The sequence below is a fragment of the Equus przewalskii genome, chromosome 24 (genome assembly GCF_037783145.1).
Source record: "Equus przewalskii isolate Varuska chromosome 24, EquPr2, whole genome shotgun sequence".
NCBI lineage: Eukaryota > Metazoa > Chordata > Mammalia > Perissodactyla > Equidae > Equus > Equus przewalskii.
Window position 1 is genome coordinate 26,190,090 of NC_091854.1, and position 23,372 is coordinate 26,213,461.

A 23,372-nucleotide genomic window follows, 5' to 3' on the forward strand; every position below is an offset into this window, starting at 1 on the left:
TTGGATTTATCTCCCCTGGCCATTCCCTCAGGGAGCTATTTTAGGGTATTTTAGGATAAAATATGAGACTCAAAGGAGACTATAAGCAGGGAGCTTAGCAAACATATTTGGTAGTTGTTTGCCAAGCACCCTTTGCCTCTGTTCTGCTGATGTCCTCTCACTCTGGTTGCAGATAGACACATGACATAAACCAAGTATAAAATCTCACCACCACCACCTGTCATGGTGATGGAAAGAAAGGGCAGACCCGTGACCCTAGTCTTGTCAATCAAACTTGAGTCTGTGATTTTTTTTAACAGAAACTGTTGAGAGAGGTGGGCAGAGTAAGAAAGTGTGGTGAGAAGTGAAGGAAGATGGGCAGATACTGTTAATGCCTCATCCACATCCTTAAGGATTTCATTACTGTTTTCATACACCTGCCTCTCTTTGTTGGAAGATTGTCCTCAGGATGCTAGATTCGCATGTGCACACCTACGGTTGGAAGAGCCTGGGAACTCACATTTCTCTGGGAGCAGCCCTTAACTAGTGACCAGCAGGTACCTGATTATTGGACAATGCCGAGGGGAGATCTACTCCGTCTCAAGAGTCCCCCTGAGGGATTGAGCCTAAGTTCCCCTCTGAAGGGCTTTGCTTCATTCTGCACCTTCGCTTAGATTCCTTCTCTTTCCTGGACCCTGTCTCCACTCCCTTATCAGGTTTTCCCAGAAACACTTCCTAATAAATATTTGCAAGATCTGCTTCTGGAGAATCTAATCTAAGACATCAGAAAAGCCAGCAGTTCTCTCTCATTGCCTGTGGATAACAGTGCTTGAGATAGAAAGTCAATAAGCAGAAAGATGAACCAAATCTCTGCCTCCAATCACTCCAGTCCCTCCAACAGAGGAACGGGAGAATCCCCACTCCTGCAGAGCTAGGCTGAGTTTGATTTCTGTCACTTACAACTAAGAGACTCCATTCAGCAGGATGAGGTCGACTGAGTCCTTTCTTTGCTCCATTTAACAACAGATCTTGTAGACAAATGAGAGATGCCCATGATATTACCATGGAGGGGAGTAAATCAGAGGTATTTTCTGAAAAAGGTTATCAGAGGATCATTGTTATATTCATTGTGCTTTGGGTGCCACGTACCTGATTTATGATTTATATGTCTTCCACTAGAGTTTACCGAGCTGCTTCTAGACTTTTCTACAAGTCCCTGAAAAAGTTCAATCTACCTTGATATATTCCATAATACATATCATATGTATGTTAAGAAAGAAAAAGAGGAGGGCAAAATCTTTCTAAAACGCAAATCTGATTATGTCAAACCAAGTGTGAAGCCCTTTAATACCTCCTCCTTGTTCTCAAGATCAGGTTCATCCTACTCAAAATGGTCTCAAAATGCTTCATTATGTGACCTCAGGTGCAATCAACAATCGCGTCCTTTCTGCTCCACTCCTGTATTCTAGTCACAGTGAACACTTTCGGTGCCTTCAGTGACATGCTCTTTCTTGGCCTGGACCTTTGTCCCTCCTCTTCCTCCACTTGCTTATATCCCAGCTTCTCACTTCACTTGGTTTACTCCTTTTTAGGTTTCAGGACTTTAGGTTTAAGGCCAAGATGTTACTTCTTCCAGGAAGCCCTCTTTGATGTCCCACTTCCCACCTCTCCTAGGTGCCCCCATTGTTCCCTTTACTTCCCTTTAATTTCACATATCTCTCTCTAGTGTGACTAAACGTGTTTGTTTGAAATAATAATATATGATCCTTGAGGTAAAATTTTGTCTGTTCAGTGCTATATTGCTGGGGTCTAAAAGAGTGCCTGGCTTATAACAGAGTCATAATATTTTTAAATGCATGAATGAAAAAGAAAAGAGAGAGAGAGATGTTGAGAGGAGAAATAAATGTCTTTTTGCACACCAGTATGGCTGGTACACTAAGTTCCAATCAGGAAACATCTCCTTAAAAGAAATATCTTGATGAGAACTCATGTATATATACTTTCACCCCAGCATATGGCTCCCTGGTGTCAACTCTTTATGGTAGCTAAGGTTGGTAACCATAAAATTTGTTTTCAGCAACAAGACAAGATCCTTAAACAACACGATCGAGAGTCATTTAGCCGTGGTACTTGGCTTCCCTCCCAGAACAAGATACCCAAGTTCTCTTGGAAAAAAGACAGCTGAGATGAGTATACCATGGCTGAGAGACTTGGGGCCATCATTTAACCTATTTGTTGTTATATTAAATTATGGATCAATGTTCAGGGGCACCCAGCTGTAAAAACTGCTCTTTAAATCTATTTTATTTCCGAACTTACCCCAGTTAGTAGCCAGATAGATTAAAGAATAAGCAGACACTGACCTACGGAACAAAGTGCAAGACTGAAAGTCAGGAGTTGATGCGCTGTGAAAGTAGAAACAGAAAGCACTAAGCCGTGTGTGCTCTCTGACCCAGTGCTGTGAGAAACCTACCCTTCTCTCAGCACAGTTTATTAGTTTTAAACTGTCAGTTTTCACCCTGACCAGGATCATTGTGCTGGATCCTTTGTCTTTGAACAATAGACTAACCATTTTCACGAACAGAAAATATGACCATTGTACCACCACTCCTTAATGCAGCTTCCTTGACTGGCCTCACTAACTCATCAGAATGTTCTCATGAGTCACATGAGACAGCCTCATCCTTGGAATGCCCCTCAATGCATCCCTCCAGCAGTGACTGCTGTCTAGTTAAACTGGCCTCAGAAGAGAAAACTATTGTGTCACTCTGACTTTTCTGCTCAATCAATGACGGGCAATTAGTTACCTTTGGGATCTCTAATATTCTTCTCCCTGCCATCACTGATCTTCTGTCAATACTCACAGAACTACTCACCATATGCCAAGCCACTGCTCTTAGACTGGATAGGGTGACATCTATGGAGCCGATGAATATAGCCGCTGATCCATGTTGATTTTAAGCATCATTTAGTGCTTGGGGATTATTCTTTGTCCCCTTTCCTATCACATTATGGATGGTCTCAATGCTCACAGGTGGCAGTAGTGCCTGAACTGTCATCTCATGGTCAACCCAATCCAGTCCACTTCTACAGAGCGGATGGTTGGCCATTCACCCAGGCGAGAGTATCAGTGAGTCTTGTTTACACAAAACGGTGTCAATCCCACCACATCCTTCTTTCATTTTTAAATATCTTGATCCAAGAACAATTGATAAAGAGTACTTGAAATATGACTTTTATCCTTAAATTATTTGCTTTTCATTTCAGTCTTATCAGGAAAAAAAAAAAAAAACCTTTTATTTTCCAAATTCCTTGGTCCTCTATATTTCCTCTCTTGGCTCATAAATCAGCCTAGGGTTTCCAAAATTCAATCATTTAAATCCTACCTTCACAACTTTTGCCAACTACTCTTATAGATGATAGATAGATAGATAGATAGATAGATAGACAGATAGATGATATAGTATTGGTAGATACATACATGGGTAGATAATCTGTTCTGAATGAACCCATTTTTTATAGCCTTTTACTTGACCTAAACAATAATTGCCATGGGCTACTTACCTATTTTTCTAATATACATTAAAAAACCATAGCTACTGAAATTTAAAATGATCCATCATCATCTAAAATGATCTTAACTATGAGTATAACTCTTGGAGAAACAATGATTTTCCAGTGGTTCTCCACACTGGCATATCAGAATCACCTGGAAAGACTTTCTTAAAAGTCCAATGTCTGAATCTCACCTCAGACAAAGTAAACCTGCATGAGAATATCTGAAAACAATGATATACCTAAAAGAGAAAAACATAATCATGCAGAAGCTCCTGCTTCTAATCTGTGAACTGTGTGACTGCCTCAAGATAAACAATTCCAATAAAAAATGTATTAAGAGTTGCATTACAAACCAACTTTGGGCTTCTTCCCTCCCATCAGGAATTTGTGAACTAGTATTCAATTTACCCTAATCAATGGTTCTAACAAAACGTCTAATTTTAAAAAGATTAGTTGGTTTTGGTTACAAAATTTAATTTCTCAAAGTTAATTTAAACTGAACAAAATCTTTATAGAGAAATATACAGTTCTTAATATTCCTCCACCTGCATGCATTGGACATGGCTATGAATTCTCTAGGAACAAGAATTTTATCTTCTCACACCTGAGTATCTACCTATCTAAAGCTCAAGCACTGTCTGCACACAGCATATCTTCAATAAAGGTCATTGAATAGAAATGAATAAGCAAACACATATAGCTCTAATACATAGGATACAAATTATGTCAAAAAAAAATTTGTAATTACGTCTCCTCTCACTTGAACCTCATCATCTCTACTGTGTCTATCGTGAGACTTTCTTACGCGATTTGAAAGATGAAGACTAAAGTTTTCTAACATTTCATCCTTTGCTGAAAAGTAAAGTAATAGTGAGAGACTAAATGCCACCTTAATCTGTTTTAATTGTGCATCTTTTACTGTTTGCAATCTGAGGAGCAGTCGTCAATTTCAGAAGAAGTGACTGCTTTCAACCATTATAGCTGAACTGGGAGCATTTTACTCATAGCTGAGCCACTGTCCTGGACCCAGCACATAGTAAGTGCTAAATAAATCTGTCATTTGAACAAACATGACTGTGGGATATAATCAGAACGCTTTTTAGTGGGGCAGTGTTTCTCCTGCCTCTGGATGAAAGCTCGGTGGGTGCCACATCTTCTCCAGTATTTCAGTCTTACCAATTACATTCACCTCCAAAGGACTCATTTTCTTCATCTGTAAGATAAAGGGTTGGTACTACATACTACATCTCCATTCTATTTCTAACATTCTCTCTCTTTTTTTGACTGTAAAATTCAGTGATGTGAAGTACATTCATGTTGCTGCTCTATTTCTAACATTCTGATAGTACAATTTTAAATTTTCTGTATCAGACCTGGATATGGCTTATCTTTCTTTTCTCATTCAAAATTTCAAGAAATAGGATGACACTTCACATTTCCATAGAAACCCCGCTATGGTTTTAAATAGTGATCACACTCACAGTTTTCAGCAAGAACAGGGTCAGCGAGCACAGTGGATCTTGACAGAGCTGAAATCATTGACTTACAGAGAACAGCATATAATCCGCCTGGTGATTCTAACACTCTCTCGTCAGGCTCTTGCCTCTTTCCTTGGATTCAAGAAGATTTTAGTTTCCAGTTTACTGACACGAGTATTCCACATGATTTCTTCCTCTTCGTCAAGCTTTTGCATAGATGCCACCAAATCTGCAAATACAGTTACCTTTTATACAACTGATGGAGGGGTATATCTTGGAAACTTCCCTCACCACCATAACAAATTTCCCCCAGAAAGAGCTGGTGCTCACATTTTCTAAGCTCTGTGAGCATGTGACTGCAAAATGCTGGCAACTCATATTATGGTGATGTCTTTAACTGAGGCCAAACAAGCTGCTGCAATTGCATTGTCCTTGATTCATGTTCTTATTTTCTTCAAAATTCATCCAGAGCCAATTCCTGCCATATGTTGCAGACAAAGGACAAAACAATTTTAGAATCTTCTCCTTTTCACTTTGTATCTGAGGCCCACACTTTGGATTATCTCATCTTGAAGAGAGATGTCAGAAAGAAGATTTTTGTTCTATATTGCAGACACAGTAATGAAAAATGCAAACTAAAAATTCCACTCTACTTTTTAGTACCAAACGAAAGGAAAACACAGCCTTGGTGAATAACAGCCAAGAAATTGAACTGCATCCTGAGGGGATAGGAAGGATCAATATGGCCCTCTATCGTTCTGGGCAGCACTGTTACAGGAGGCAGAGGTCACTGGCCCCATTCCTCCCAGAGAGTACATATTAGATCAGAAATAGGAATGCGTGGGTGGTGAAAAATCCTCCTCATGTGAAACAAGGATAAAATTCACTGCCCTCTGTTTCTATTTTGGGGAAAAGTAGCCAAGAGTTGATGAGAAACCAAGGAAATTGGATCACTTTCTTCTTTTTACCCTATTCATTTATTTATTCCTTCTTTTGTATCTTAGGTGGTTATTAAGCAGATTTTATATATATATATATATATATATATATATATATATATATATATATCAGCACTGTGCTAGCCTCTGGGAACACAAGTATAAAAGAGGTGAGTGTAGCCCCCAATAAGCTGAAATCAAGTGGGGAAACAGTCGCCTATACAGATTATTATAATACAGAGCTCTCTGGAGCTCATGATCCCTGAATTAAATTTTGCTCTAGTTTAATACTAAATATAAATTTAATTAGCTAGATAATACCACTTCACACTTATAAAATTTGTTCTTCACTTCATACCTACATACATACATACTCATCCATACTAATTGTTAAATGATGAGCATAAATTGAACTTTGAGGGAAGGAGGTAAAGAGGGGGTAGAAGTGGGAACATGTCATGCCAAATAGAGGGACTTGCATGAACAAAGGCTTAGAGAAACAGTTCAGTGTTCTGAGCAGATTACCTTACTAGCTGTTTTGAACGGCTGGAATGCAGAAGAAATTAAGTAAGGAGAACATATAATTTATTATCCAAAGTGGAACACTTTTGAAAGTGAAAATGAAGTTAAAATAACTAAAATTATACAATTTATAACATTTATATATTCACCTAAAATCGTTATTATTATATTGGTGAACCTGTAAGTCTTCAATAACTATTTTCAAAAATAAAATTCTTTCGAAAATTAAAATAAGATATATCTATGTATATTAAAGCAAAAAAAAAAAAAACCCCAGCATTAATTATCTAAATGTTACAATCATAACATAAACCAAATAATACTTTTTAATATAAATGTTTGAGTTAACCAGTTTTTTCTTTTTTTCTTTTCTTTTCTTTCTTTTTTTTTGTTTTGGTGAGGAAGATTGGCCCCTGAACTAACATCTGTTGCCAATCTTCCTCTTTTTTTTCTCCCCAAAGCCCCAGCACATAGCCGTATATCCTAGTTGCAAGTGATTCTAGTTCTTCTATGTGGGGCATCCCCACAGCATGGATTGATGAGCAGTGTGTAGGTCCGTGCCCAGGATCCAAACTCATGAACCCCAGGCTGCTGAAGTGAAGCACGTGAACTTAACCACTGGGCCCCTGAGTTAACTAGTTTCTGAGACAGTACAGTGTTGGCAACATTAAATATTTCTCCCTTTACCCCCTGAGACCCAAAAGTTGAGCTATCCCTAGCCATCGTTTTTTCGTTTATTAACAAGTATTCTGCATTGTGTCTTTGAAAGAGAGATGATAGTTACATTATGCCTGGGAAGGCCTGGGCAAAAGAACATGGTTATCATTGATCATCTTTCACATGTAGCCACAGGTTACAGAGAGAACGCTCTTTAATATACAAGCAACTCATCATTACTAGATAAGACGTGACCAAAGCTGGAAGCACAAAGTAGAGTAAATCCATCCCGGCTTATTTGAATGCAACTATTAGTAATCACACTTTGTTTAATAGAATAAAAAATCCCAGAAAAATATTCAACCAGGCAGGGCCCTCGGACAGCATTCGTAAACCTGGACTATTCCAGGCAAAGCAGAGATAGGGCCAGCTGAGTTAAGGGAGTGTGAGACAGAAAGCTGGAGAAAGAAGCACAGGCCAGATCCTGGAGGGCCTCATGCAGCAGGTGAGGGAGCGTGGAATTCTGCAAGGGGAAGCCTGTGAAGAGCTTCAGACAGAACTGTGTCTTCTTTAGAACACTCTGGCTGCTTTTGGAAGATGAACTTTGAGGAGGCAAAGCCATTATATTATTTACACTAGAGACAGCAAACTGGAAGCCCATGAGCTGCATCCAAACCCCATGCAAATTTTTTGTTTTGCTTTTATTTGTTCTTTCCCGATCATTAACAGCATTCACAGCATTTAACAAATTGAATTTGCAGATTAAGCAGTTAAAAATCAGGAAACTGCACATAAAAATTTGGACTGCTGGCTTTCACTGAAGCATGGGAAGATCTGGGGTTGTAAGACCTGTTTTTCTGGGTGACAACAATTGGAGAAATTACCAGTTGCCTTTATAGCATGGGATGTACTCTCCAACTTGACAGCCTGACCTGCTTTCACTGACACACACTAAATGCCTGGGCCTGTGGCACTTGAGTTGCAGCTTCCAGTACACACTACCTTTTCAATGAGCAATACTTGATAAAAATGGCCAGAAGAAAACACATACCTAAACTAGTAGCTGCATTCTCATCAGATGTCCCAACTTAACGGCACAAAAATGCAGACCAGAAAAATGCCATGACAGCCTTTAGATATGGGCAGGGGCAATGCCCATGCATATGATCACTTCAGACATTGTTTCCATCTTGTGACAGCACAGCACACTTTAGCTATCATGCTAAAATGACCCAAAGGTAGCACAATCTAATGATCACTCTCTCGCTTGGATTCCAAGTAGTAACTTACCAGAAGGAAATATCATTTTAATTATAGTTCATGGGCAGCTCCAAGATAAGGAGAGCAGAGTAAATCCACACCCACCCCCTCCTTCCTTTGGTCCAGTGCTTCACTGCAATATGGACAATGTAGGGTTTCAAAAGGAGTTTTCCAAATGAAGCCACTGGCTACTACCCTTCCCAACCCCGAAAAAAGAACAATGCACTATACCGGTTATTAACCTCCTCTTTTCGGTGACCCACATAATTTGTGGCTTCTACTTTTCTGAGTACTTATACAATGATTATGCATTTCAGTAAGGCTTTTAGCCAAAGAGAAATGATGTTATTATAGAAGGTGGAAGAGTAAAATAAAAGGAGCATATCCTTTAATGCCAATGATAAGTGTACACTCTTTTGTAAATATTACAGGTCACTAGAAGAATTCCTAACTCCCTTTTCATGTTTTATAAGACCTTTCATGATCTGCTTACCCCCTACCCCCTCTCCAACCCCTTTTGCCTCAAACTCAGTCTCCAGTCGTACTTACCTGCTTTCATTTCCTCAAACACGTCATGTTCTCCCTTCCAGACCTCTGCACATGTTCGTCCCTCGACCTAGAACACATTCGCAACCACCCTTCCCACTTGCTGTGTATTAGTTATCTATTGCTGTTTAACAAATTAACCAAACTTAGTGGCTTAAAACAACAAATATGTATTATCTCACAGTTTCTGTGAGTCAAGAATCTAGAAACAGCTCAGCTAGGAGGTACTGGCTCACGATCTCTCACAAAGTCACCGTCAGCTGTTGGCCAGGAGTGCTGTCATCTGAAGGCTTACCTTGGGATAAAGAATGCAGGTCCAAGAAGACGCACTCATATAGCCCTCGGCAGCAGGTCTCAGTTCCTTGACACCTGTTGGCAAAGGCTTCAGGTCCTTGCCCTGTGGGCCTCTCCACCTGCTTACCTGAACATCTTGACAACATGCCAGCTGACTTCTCCCAAAGCAAGTGATCCAAGAAAGAGCAAGGCAGAAGCCACACATCTTTTATGACCTAGTCTTGAAGGTGAAACATTATCCTTTTAGCCATATTCTTTTACTAAAAATGAGCCTCTACTCCAGTCTACACTGAACGGAAGAAAATTAAACTCAAGCTCTTGAAGGGAATGTCAAGGAATTTCTGGACACATTTTAAACCACCACAGCCTTGGTAGAGACAAATTTCAGCCTGGGTGGTTACTTTCTTGGTTAGTCTTTGCAATATCTCTAGACCTGGTTGGCATCCTTCTTTAATTCTCAGGAGGTACCTCTGCTAATAGGTATTACATTTTTGGAAGCATTCCTTATGAGTCTGTCTTTTGTAGTAGAGAGCGAGCAACTTGAAGGCAAGGACTGTGTCTTTCTCACCTTTGTGTCTCTAAGCCTGGCATAGTGCTGGGCCCTCAGTAGGTACTCAAGTAACGTTTGTTGATAGATTGTTGCCACTCAAAGAGGCACTTTTTCCACCTGCTCACATGATAAACAGGGAAATTAAGGTGGAGAAGTAAATTTTATGGTGCATCCCTTGCTGTGCCTGGCACCTTGTATGTATTATCTCATTTAGTGACAGATGGAAACTTTGATAGAAGCATAATTTTGTGGTGGAAAAGAATGAAGAACTTCACTTTCATACCCTCCTGCCACTTATGACTGCAGAGCCTTGGGCAGCTGATTCAGGCTCCTGGAACTTCAGTTTTCTCCTGAAAAAATTAAAAGATATAATAATAATTGCTTTGCCCTCTAACGTCATTTTAAAGAGGATCAAATAAAACAATGTAAGTGAAAGGAAGATACAAACCATAAAACATCACACAAATATAATATGCAAATATTATTTCTCAAATTCCTATAGACTGTGGATGAGATTGCCAAACATGGAGAAGATGCTCCCATTTTGGAAACTTAATCAAAGGTGAAATTCTTATCCCAGTGATAGCCAATATTTTGATTTCCTCATTCACCATTCAATATTGACTGAGCTCGCACCATGAGCATATTCAAAGCACAGACACCTTAGTGTCTTTAATTAAGTCCAAAGGCTGTTGCAAAGTTCTCAAAATCTTCTTACACAGAGTTGATAGGTTCACTTGCGATAGTTAGCACTTTGAAAATGACAGAGGAAGGTCGTCAAAACAGCAGTGCACACAGTGGGTTAGAGGCCCGAGTCGCCTCTTGAGTCAGGAGGCTGCTGGTGCCTGCTGATGCTACGGCATTGGCTCGCCTCTCAGGGCAGAAAGTATTGGTGCCTGGCATTCAGCAAGTACTTAATCTTGCTTGAACGGAATTAAGTAAATGACTATCCCTGTACAAGGATCATTAGATGCTAGAGCTAGATGGAATGGCTGAGATTTCCAACCCAGCTGCCTCGTTTTGCAGAGGAGGAAATAGAAGTTCAACAAGCATAAGCCCCAAGATCAGACGGATGGGCAACAGCAGAGTTTAGACTCCAAATAAACCTTCTGACTCCCAGTTCTACGCTGTTTTGCCAGGGTGTGCAACACCTTTTGCAAGTCCTGGACTCTATTTTGAGAGTTTATTAATAGAAACAGCCCTGTGTCTGTGTCTGCATTTGCAAAATGATGAAAAATAACACTGACTTACCTAATAGGGTTGCTCAAAGGACTGCAAAATAATGATGTCAATAAAATACTTCACATGTTTCAGGAATTATTCCAATTACAGCAATTGTGGCCAAACTTTACAGACAAGCAATAGAGGTACGATAAATCTTTCAGCCACAAGGGTAACATTTAATACTGCCATCAAAACTGTGCATGAAAGGCGTCTTGCAGAAGGTTAATGTTATAGCCTCCTTCTTGGTATAATAATGCCCAGAGTGAGCAACGTGTCAACAGCACCATAAAGTAAACCAGTACGAATTGTGCCTTCATTTTGTTTCTTCCCTCATCTTTATTTTCCTGACTATTGAAGGGCAATAGTATTCCCCAAAAAGAAAACAAGTGCTTTATATCAGACAATCACTAGGCTGTGTGTCAGTTTTCCAGCCTAGATTGTTCTGATGATGTGGAGGGAAGATTATTCACGTTCCACCTTGATTTCCTTGAGGAAGGGTGACTGCTCCAAGGCTAATCTGAGTAGCTGTTGAAACCTGGAAACATTTCAATCACTTTCCAAAATCTTCTTCTGGTTATATTCTCACTACTTCCTTTAACTCCTGATCTTGGACTTGTGATGTTTAAATAACATGGTAATATTCTTCATGGAGGGTGATTAACATCAAGCTATCTACAGCACCTCTGGCAAGAAATTAAGGAATTTGGCCCTGAGGTGGAATACATCAAATGGCAGAAACTCGGTTACCAGGAGAGTTACACTGCTGGATCCATCAATCGACATGAGTTGTGATTCATTTTAGGCAGAAAAATATTCGCTCAGTTCCACTTTCCCAAGCTCCTTGGGGGAATGTTTCAGATCTGTTTGCCAGAGTTCCAAGTGAGCTAAGCTTCAATATGCCTGGCGTTTTGGGAAAGGAGCTATAACTTGGAGTGACAGTAGGGGGGTTTATTTTGAGGGCTTTGCTAGCCACCATCTCATCTTTAAAGCAAAATCAAGACACAAAGAAAGTGGTGAGAAATACAGTGTGGTGGCTAAAACATAAACTTTAACTTATGAACTTGGTTTAAAATCAACTTCTGTACTTGGCAATTGCATGAACCAGAAACAAAAGATTAAAACTTGTAAAATGGAGAGAAAACATCTACCTGATAGCAATGCTGTGAGAATAAGGGAAAGATGGCTCTAGATCATTTGTCTTGTGCCCACAACATACTAAGTGCTGAATAAATTGTGGCTTTTATTACCACAAATAATAAAACCAAACAAAGGCAAATTATTCTCTAAATGGTGCTCCCTGCTCTTTAAGAATTCAAGAGGCTTGCCAATGTATACTTACGCTTCCCATAAATGTGTGATAGGTCACTGAATTGATCTAAACTCCTTGAGCCGATTGATGAAATGAGAACATTTATTCCTGCCCCAAGTATGGGCCTGGACTACCGTAAAGATGCAAAGCTCTGAGATGCCAGGTATAAGTGGAAGTAAATCTAATCCACGTCTCCTGTTTTTCATTGGCACATTCAAGCACTAGAGCAAAAGCTGTGTGCTCATGAGAGTGAGGCTTCACAGGGAGCTGGGAATTTCTTCCTAAATGGTTCCAGTTACAAAGTCCTGAGCTATACCACCCCAAAATGTTTCACAACCAATCCTCTTCTCCAATCAATACAGATCTCGGCATTATGCAAAGGAAAATGCCGACAGAGTAAAACTCCAGGATAATCTCATTCAGTGTTGTTTTGCTGTCCAATTTAATTTGGTTTCTCTTATGAATAAGCCTAATGACATAAGTATAATGCAGAATGAAAAATTACAATAGTACTTTTAGTGTCATGGCAAGCAGCCAGTTCCTCCAAATTAGGGTTCCAGATAAAATACAGGATGCCTAGTTAAATTTGAATTTAGGATAAACAATGAATAATTTTTTTAGTATGAGTATGTTCCAGGCTGGTCCTGGTCTCTGGAGGTGGATTTAGAAAAATCATCAGGGGCACCCCCGAGGACCAGGCTCCATGTCAGATATACATTTGTAGCATACGGATTTAACTTTGGGTCCTATATTTTTATTTTGCTAAATCTGGCAACCCTATTGCAAATGAACTAAATCAAACTAAATTGCAAATGAACTAAACCTCTACAGTAAACTGTCAATCAATTCCTTGATCACCCTTTAAAAAAATCATATTCTAAGACCCCTTCGGATATTTTCCAGTACTTGTTTATTTTAAAGGGATAACAAAAATTATGGATTAGAAATTTATTGAAAGCAATCACTTTTTATAATTTGATTTTACATGATTACCATTTATATTAATGATAACCTAATAAGGAGGAAGTTAACATGCACAAAAATAGGACTTAACTCTCCATAGACAATCATGAAATAAATAAGCCAGTGTAGGTTTCTGGGAACCAGAGAGAGAGCTTTTACTCTTATGATTGGAACCAGCTGGAAATTTTTTTTATGTTCAGGCCCATGACCATTTAGAAACAAAGAATCTTCCAATTTCAAATTCTGGACCGTTTTCACCAATGATGTCACAGCACAGAACTGGATATTTTGAACTTGAAATGAAATCAATATCATATAGTCAGAGACTGAAAGTTCAAATTTCACCCATGTTGATTTTGGACCTTGCCAGATTCATGTTATCAAGGTTTTAATGCTTTTGGACTGTCTCTTGGTGGCCAATAAGATATGAATTCTTGGAAAGTCATTCCAAACCCCAGTGAACAGTGATGGCGCAGTTTCTCAGAACATCCCTACAGAGAGTTTTAGAGAAAATCTCTGTCCTTGGGGGACCTCCTTGTCCATCTGAACCGCTCAGTGTGTGAGAGAAGATTTGCTAGGGACATAGCAATGAGCCTTTGTTTGCTGAGGTCCCTCAAACCTCAGTGTGGTAGTAATCTTGATGACCTCTGGCCGCTGAACTCGTCTCGGGAGGATTCCAAGTCCTTCTGCATTTCCTGCACAGTCCCTGGTGGATTTTGATCCAAAATGAGTAAGATCCAATCTCTGACCTCAAAGTGCTGTGGGATCAAGAGCTCTCTCAGTCATTACTTCTCTGTCCACAGCTATTGTGCTCTTCTCCCACTGCCTTGTGGCCCTTAAACTGGGAAAGGATGCCCCGCCAGCCCTGAATGGCCTACCTCAGGGCAGATGCATCTCCCTATATGGATCCCCCAGGCAAGATGCTCTTTTTGTTCTTTGCATCTTCCTGCTCAAGGAACCTGGGACAAATCCCCAGCGCTGAGTCAGAAGATGCTTCAATGGTTCCTGCTGCGCTTTACTCAGAAAGAATCTCTCTTCTCTGAGCTTGCTGCCAGGGTCCCAGTCAGCTTCTGTGCATCTCAATTCTGGTCTTCACCAGAGTGAGCTTCCTGCTCACCCAGGATATTTTGCCACCCTTTTGCTTTTTGAGACTAACTTTAGAACCTTAGATCACACTGTAAATTTAAATATATTCCCTGTTTTATCCAAAATTACTAACATGCTTGTATAAGTAACGATCTTAGTGACCCGTTGACTCGTTCATTCATTCCTGCATTTATACAACTAATATTTTGACTGAGCAATGTTGAACCAAAAAATTTGATCCTGCCCTTTTATAGCTCAATGATGGAGACGAGTGCTGAAGAAATAATTCTTTGAAATATATTATCTGATGTCTTCTCAATTCCCTCTAAATCTTGTTGTCTTGTAACTTCTCAAACATAAAAAAAAAATAACATTTATTTTCTTCAGGGAGAAATTTGTTCTTGCCTAAAACAAAGGGATCATTACTCAGATTTGGGTTTGAAATTAGACTTCTTTTCAAGTATATTTAGAACAGCAGTCTTGAAAACTAGGTTTTCTTGAGAAAGAAAGGGGTTTTCTGAATCTTAAAAATTTTCCCTTAAATATCTGAGACTAAAGCCTGGAAGACTGACTATGGCATATATCACAGCAAGAATACGGTCTATGACATCAGGGAAGTCCTCACCTTCCCATCCTCCTCCCCAAAAGAAGGCCTTCCCAGGGCCGTGGCAGGAATAGTAGGGAGATTGAGAGAAGATGAATCCAGGTTTAGAGGCCACCTGGGCCCCCTCTAGACCCAGCCTGCACCATCTCCTAGGCCTCAGCCCAGAGTGGGAAGGGGAGCGAGACTATGGATGGGGAATATGAAAGCCCATTGGGTCAAACCAAGTAAAAGAATGAGATTGATCTTGTTCTTGCTTGTGGAGGACATTCTAGTAATCCCAAGATTTCCCATTCCTTTTTCGTTCTGGGCATATGGCTCCCTGGAATTAGGCATAGCAATATGACTTACTTTGAACAATAAAATATGGGCAGAGCTGATATTTTTCACTTCCAGGTAAAAGCATTGAAGACACAGGATTCTTCACGCTCTTTTCTCACTGAAAAGGATGCAGACAGCACAGTTACAGGACACTGGAGGTTGTGTCAGCCTGGATTCCTGAGTGTGGAGAGCAGTGATATTTAGTTTCTATCTGCCATTTTCTTATTTTATTTCTTAATTTATCCTGATCTCAACGGAGAAAATAACCGGTTTGGGATGGAAATCATAAATTCAGTTTTGGATATGTGAGTATGTGATGATTCTGAGACGTGCAAGAAGAGATGCGAAGTCTGCAGGTGCATATGTGAATAATGAATTCAGAGGAAAGATCTACAGAAACATAAATTAATATATTGAAAGGATATATAAATGCTGTTTTCCCCTCCTAGCACATGAGTTGACTATCTTGCTACTATACTGAATATCTTTGTATGTATATAAATTTTTATGTGCAGCGCTGATTAATTGGTTTGGACAATTTTCTTAAAGTACAATTTCTGAGTCAAAGAATATTCTTAAATTGCTTCCACCCAAAACCTGATTGGTTTACTCTCCCATTAGCACGTATAGAAAAATATTTATTTTCAACCACACTTGCAAACATTGTTATAATTTTTTGTTAATCTCTAACAGAAACTTAAACATGTCATATTTAATTTGCAATTCTTTTTCTCATCAATAAAGGTAACAATTTTATTCACGTTTTTAACTAATCAATATATTGCTTACATTAAATGCTACTAAATGGATTTAAAGAATATCTATCAGCTTTATAAAAAATAAAGATAAAATGAATATTCACATACTTAGCATCCAGCTTAAGAAAAAGAATATTCCCACCGCCTTTCAAACATGGTGAACCCGTTATGTGCTTCCCCCTCTGAAGTAAGCACTAGCCTCAACTTTTAGTTTATGATTTTCTTTACCACTTTACCACACATATTTATATCTCATATAATAGATTATTTTTGCAAGTTTTTTGAGACTTATATCAGCTGGTTCACATGCAAATAAATGTGATTTCTACTGAACATTAAGAGATTCAATTTATTTTTCCATATAGTTGTACTTCACTCATTTTCATTGTTGAACTACAATGTATGAGTATACAGCAATTTATTTATCTTTCCTGCTACTAATTAACATTTGAGTTGTTCCTAGTATTTTGCTTTTGCCAAGTATGTTGCTTCGAACACTTTGTACAGCCTTTGTATGCACATATGGAAGAGTTTCTCTATGGAATGGTTGTAGGAGCTGAATCTCTGTGTGATGGAGTAAGTGCGTTTACAATTTAGAGAATAAGTTGCTGTTGTTATCGTTGCTATTATTTTGTACTGATTTGCATCCCCACGAAAGGATTGAAGTGTTGATACTAAGTTGTTACAAGGAATTTACACTTCCGCCAAAAAGGCATAGATGTCCAATTTTTCGATATCCATGCCGACACTGAATATTATCCAATATTTTCATATTTTCTAATTTGGTGGACATAAAATGATATTTTGTGAGTTTCTATAGTATATTTCAGATTACTGATGAGATTGAACATGTTTTATGTTTGCTTGTTTGTTTTTTGGCTAATATATATTACCTCTATTTTCCTCCTCGTCTCCCCTTTCTGCTTCCATTTATTTGTTAGTTGGATCCTTATTGCGTCATCAGAGCACATAACAATAGATTATATTCTATTATGGTGGTAGTTGCCTTATCTGTTGTAATAGCTGGGAATCAAAGATACCTTTTGAAATTGATAAATCAAGCAATAGATATTAAGCATATTTAGTAATACAAAGATAAACACTAAAAATAATAATATTAGTGACTAGATTTGAATGATGAAGGCAGGAGAATTTGAGGAAGAAGAGAATACAAGCTAACTCTATTCTTGCTCATAATATGAAACTCAGAGGTACTGTCTAAAGACGTTGGGTTCCAAGTAATACATAAACATGTAAGAATAAAAGGAACCACTAGAGCCATTTACAAACCTTCCTAAAGATAAGGAAATCTACAATACAACAAAGGGTAAGGAAAAAAGAGCACACTGTAAAAGGTTTGGGGGTAAGAAAGAGGAAAAATACAAGTAAACAGTATTTTTGCTTATTTTTTTATTTTCAAAACACTGAAGAAGATAAAAAATAGGGACGAATTGCTGTGGAGCTAATAAAGCTGCAGACGCAGGGCCTCTCACTTGCCTGAGCCCCGTCCCAGGCCCTGGAGGGGCTACCTTGGATTCCAATGGCCATACATGTTCATCCATTTGGCATGAATTAGATATTTAATTGCAAGAAGTTAGCACCAAGTATGTATTTATAATTTTGTTTTCTTTTTCTTAAAAGGGGCCACAAATTGTATAAACTTAAAGACCCAACAGCGTGGATCCAATCCTACTAAGAAACTAATAAAAAATGAGTTTCAGTTTGGGGTAGAAATGGAAGATATGGTGGTAGTGAGACTTCAAATGTATAACACTTAATATCGTTTTTTTAAAGATTGGCACCTGAGCTATCATCCACTGTCAATCTTCCTTTTTTCTTCTTTTCCCCCAAGCCCCCCAGTACATAGTTGTATATTCTAGTTGTGAGTGCCTCTGGTTGTGGCGTGTGGGACACTGTCTGAGCATGGCTTGATGAGTGGTGCCATGTCCTGCACTCAGGATCCCAACCAGTGAAACCCTGGGCTGCCAAAGCTGAGCACGCAAACTTAACCACTCAGCCACGGGGCCGGCCCGAACATTTTGTTTTTTAAACCACGTAAATATAGTCCCCATCAAGAATACATACCTTTTCAAATTAACTTAAAATACTGAGATTGAATGCTGCTGTGAACAAATCTTTTAAATGTCACTTAAAAAGCAATACATTAAATGATTTCATTATTGAGATCAGGAACGTAAGGTTAAAAGACCAACAAAGAGAGAGAGAAAGAAAGAAATACATGAGTGGACACTTGAGTCTGAGAAAAATGGTACAGCATCATATGAAGATCCATCAAGTTCTGGATCTCAAACGGTGTTTGAGCGGAAGTGATGATGACGTGTTCCGGAAAGCCTTTTGTTCAGTGGTTCTAAATAGTTATGAAAAGACACCAATGTCAATGAAGTGGGTAGATTTTGAATTAAAATATTATTTGTAAAATAAAATAACGTAGTATTAACTTAAAGATAAATTTTAAAACTTAAAGATCTGAGAAATTTTTTAAATGCTTCGAGAAAGGAACTTCATGAGAGTAAGCACATGCTTTCTCAGGTCACCATTTTGGAGATAACATCAATGTGTTTGTCCAAGTTTTTCTCTCTTAAAATAAATGGTTAAATTCAGTACATCTTACAGGTGGATGTGGTTAGCTTTGAAATTTAGAGAGTGAAATGAAAATTGTCTGTAGTGAAAACAACTGTGGAAATTGTAAAGATTTATGAACAGGATGGACTTGGTTGGTCTTAATGACGTAAACAATTTTGTTCTTTCTCACCACATCCTGTTCAATAGGCTTTACAGACCTCTTCTTTACCAGAGTGAAAGCTCAGGCAGGTCCCATCACTTTTGGAGTCATTTTTAGCTAATAAAATTTCCTTATAACTTTCAAGCCTTGAAGACTGTAGGTCATTCTGAGAATTACATAATTTACTCTAATACAACACAAATTTTTTTTCACTCATTCAAAGGGAAAATATGTACCTAATCTGGTGGGACTTACATTTAACCTCAATAACCTACATTTGGAAAAGGGGGCATAAGAGCTACCATGGTTTTCTCCCTTCTCTCTTCTTTCTGCCTCTTCATACTTGCTGGCTGCTGCTTCTCATCCCTTCCAGAGACCAACCAATGATGGGGGCCGGCCTGGTGGCACATCCGTTAAGTTCCCACATTCCGCTTCGGCAGCCTGGGGTTCACTGCTTTGGATCCCGGGTGTGGACCTAGGAACCACTTGTCAAGCCATTCTGTGGCAGGCATCCCACATGAAATAGAGGAAGATGGGCATGGATGTTAGCTCAGGGCTAATCTTCTTCAACAAAAGAAAAAAAGAAAGAGGCAATGAGAGAAAAGAGCACAGTCATAAGTGTCCAAAACAATTGCAATTCAGCATTCAGCTTTGGGTGTGACCCATACCCCAAGGCTGACCTGCCCTCTCAGGATTCTCTAGAGGTTTGATAGAGATCTGCCTGCTGGGGGTCTCTTCCCTACCACTCTAGACAGGAAATGTCTCCCCTCTTCACAGCCACTCAGAAGCAAGTCCTCTTCAGCCCCTTGGGCTTTCAGTAGTCAATGGGCTAATGGAGCTTCTTTGACTCTCCAGCCAGTCTTCAGCAAAGTTTCTTTTCTTGGATTCTTCTCTTGGTCCCCATGCTTTGCTCAGTTTGCTCTGCCTGGTGAACAGGCATCTCTCTCTTAATGCAACCCTCCTTACCTGGCTGTCAGCAGACACAGCAGCAGCCACAGCCTCTCATCTCTCAGTCTCATCTCAGGCTTGAGAAGGACCTCAGAGGTTACTGAAATGATTTTGTGGCTATTCCCCTTTGATCTATTGTTCAATATATTATGTTAATAGAATTCTTTTTTTTTTTTTGGAAGATTAGCCCTGAGCTAACTGCTGCCAATCCTCCTCTTTTTGCTGAGGAAGACTGGCCCTGAGCTAACATCCATGCCCATCTTCCTCTACTTTATATGTGGGACTCCTACCACAGCATGGTGTGCCAAGGAGTGCCATGTCCATACCCGGGATCCAAATTGGTGAACCCCGGGCCACCGAAGTGGAACTTGTGCACTTAACCACCGTGCCACCCGGCCGGCCCCAATAGAATTTTTTTTTTTTTTTAAGATTTTTTATAGTTTTTTTCCTTTTTCTCCCCAAAGCCCTCCGGTACATAGTTGTATATTCTTTGTTGTGGGGCATTCTAGTTGTGGCATGTGGGACGCTGCCTCAGCATGGTTTGATGAGCAGTGCCATGTCCGCGCCCAGGATTTGAACCAACGAAACAGTGGGCCGCCTGCAGCGGAGTGCATGAACTTAACCACTCGGCCACGGGGCCAGCCCCCACAATAGAATTCTTAATACTAGTTTTTCTGAACATGAAGAGTAAGTTCTACTTGTTCTTCATGTAATTGTTCTTTTCCTTTGAGAATCTATTTGCTAGGATCTTAGTTTGTGACTTTGTATTTCTGCTCATAAGTAAGATCAGTCAATATGTCTTTTTTTCTGTTTTGTTTTGTTTTATTGCTAGGTTTAGATATCAGAGTTTGCTAACTTTCCACGATTGCTTGAATCAGTCCCATTTGTTCCAAACTCTGGAAAACTTTCTATGGAATGAAAGTCAGCTTTTCCTTGGATGTTTTAAACAATTCCTCATATAACCTGCTGTGCTAAGCATGATGGAGCATTGCCAAAGGCCCTGGGAGAGGACAAGCCAGCCAGTGGTGTTAGGAGCTGCTCTGGGTCTCCAATATGACAGCCGCCAGGACCGAGATGGGAGGGGTGCAGACGGTACCCAGCAAATCTAGCAGGTACATCAAGTGTGTCTGGTACATATTTCTCTGGCAGGCCACGTCCTTTTCCACCTCCTTTGCACACATTTGCTGCCTGGAATATTCTCACACTCTTCTGGCTGCCTCCTGGTCATCTTTCAGGTCTTGGTTTAAATGTTACCTCCTCAGAGAAATCTTCCACATCCACATTAATCGAAAGTAGACCAGGGGTTACAGTTTTTCAGAACATCTTTAACTTTTAATACTAGCCCACACTATGATTCATAGTTATGTATTTATTAATATGATGATTTTTCAAAGTCTCTTTGCCTCTTGAGACAATAATCTCTGTGACGGATGAGGACTGTGTTTTCCCCCACACCTGTGTACCCAATTTACTGTGTACCTAATAAATTCATGGCACAGAGCAAATGCCCAGTAAAAGTTTGTTAAATTAGTGCAAGAAAATATATTTTGTATAGTTGCGTATGCTCTTGTTTATATGGGTGAGCGCCATTTTTTGTTGTGGTGCTTTCCTAGAACACATGTCACTCTGTGAAATCTCTGGAACTCATGGAACCTGTCAAGAAAACTTTTAATCACATCCAACTCCTACATTTTACAGACAAATTAAATGATAGAATAGTTATGTGACATCTGGAAAGTCCTGCTAGTTTATACCAGAAGCCATATCTTCTTGATTTCTGTTCTCATGGAATTCTCACACGCCATAACCTCTCTCTCTTCCTACCATGCTGTGTTCTCTTCACTCATTCATTTCCCTTCCCTCCACCAGGAATCTTCCATCTACCTTTCCCTGTTTCCGAGGTTCCACAATGTGATAAGAGGAAAGCAGAATCTTAGAGCACAACGAGATTTGAAATCAGACAGACCTGGGTTCAAATCCTAACTCAGTCACCTAACACCTGTGTGATTTTGAGCAAGTTCCTTAACTTCACTGGGCCTGTTTCCACGCCTGTACTATGGTTGTAGGATTGTTATAAATAATAGTTGTAAAAGTATATGTCAAACAATTCTGCAGCATAGGGCCTTGCACATGCTAGTGCCTGGAAACGATCAATCCACGTCATCAATTGTTTGTTTTATGCCACACATGAGCATGCATTTATTTGCCCTGACACTCTGTTTGCAAAGTGTAGAAACATCCATAGAGAAAGGTTTGAGTTCAAACCCAATGTGATTTATATCACACTGGGTACTGAGACTGTCTTTGATATTCCAACATGGAGAAGTCGAAACAATCTCCAAAGAAAGCCTTTCTCCAAGCTTCTTGAAGCTGCAGTGGTTGCTACAAAGACAAGAAAATCAATCCTGAACTCATCTTTTAATTTCTTTTCATGATTACTGTTCTCAAATGGAGCATGCAATTAAAACTAATGCCGTATTAGTTCACTTTCCTCAAAATGAACATTGATCAGATCCCATGTGAAGGGTCTGTAACATCTCTTCTGTAATTATTTTAAAATATATTAACAGGGATCTGCGTATTGTAGAACAAAGGGGACTGTTTCTGCAAGACAGGAGTTCTGAGTTCTGGCATTAGCGCCACCATTCGCCAAGATGTGACCCATGGAAAGTCATTTTTTCTAGTTGACTCTCCACCTCCTTTGGAAACTGGGTACATTACTATCTCACAAGATTGTTTAAAGATCACACAGGTCATGTATGTTAAAGGCAAAAATTGTAATACACCTTGTAATAAACTATTATGATTACTATTCACATTCCTGAAAAATATGATTAACACAAGTCACACAGAAATCAGAATCGTTGACACTTGACACACGTATGTATAATGCTTATTGTCATTATGATACGAAGCAAATGCTCCATAGCATGCTCAGAGGGCTACCTAGCTTATATTATGAGAAAGGTTAGTTCTTTCCTTTTTAGATCCAGCCAAAGAGAGCGGGATGAAAGCAGCTGAGACTCGCTACTGAACGCTAAAATTATTTATTAAATAATTATATCTCTAACTGATCCAAAATGATCAGAAACTGAGATATGGTACACGTACTTTTGGTCTTTTCAAAAGCAGCTTACCTTGCTAACGTATAATGTCAATCCAGGATTGCTGTTTGTTGTAAGCGCTCTCTAGACCTTATTTTTCTCCTTGGCAACTTCTCTCATATCTCAACATTGTGTAATCTAGGAAATGCTTCACTGTTGCAGATGTTAATCTAGCTCTTGTTAAAACCTGTTAGCCATGAATTCTGATGCTTTTTTGGAACTTCTAGATTTCAGTTTAGATGGAAATTAAAAAATTCTATTGCTGTAGTATAAATCTACCTTTTATAGCGCAAGTATTGGATTAATTTTGGCTAGGCAACAAAGTATGCATTGTGCCTAGGGAGTAAATCATACTTAAACAGACACATAACTATGTCATGCTTCGTTTTATTAGCCAGTGGAGTGTCAGGAATTTCACAACACTATAAAACTTGGTCCTTCTTCCAGCCCTGATTGGGCTAAGCAAAATGCTCACCCTTTATTTCAGATCATGAAACTGACAACATTTATATTCACACTGATGCCAGAGGAGA

General features: G+C 39.3%; 1 protein-coding gene and 1 long non-coding RNA gene across 2 annotated transcripts in view; one reads left to right on the forward strand and one right to left on the reverse strand.

Annotated features, from left to right (window-relative positions):
* Nucleotides 1-5,237, reverse strand: part of LOC139079158 (uncharacterized) — a 73,685-nt gene extending 68,448 nt beyond the window's left edge. Inside the window, exon 1 of the long non-coding RNA XR_011532507.1 lies at nucleotides 5,019-5,237. This is a non-coding gene — a long non-coding RNA (uncharacterized lncRNA). The remainder of the gene's footprint in view (nucleotides 1-5,018) is intronic.
* PTGER3 (prostaglandin E receptor 3) overlaps nucleotides 1-23,372 on the forward strand; it is a 245,129-nt gene that overhangs the window by 195,292 nt on the left and 26,465 nt on the right. The gene's annotated exons all lie outside the window — the stretch shown is intronic.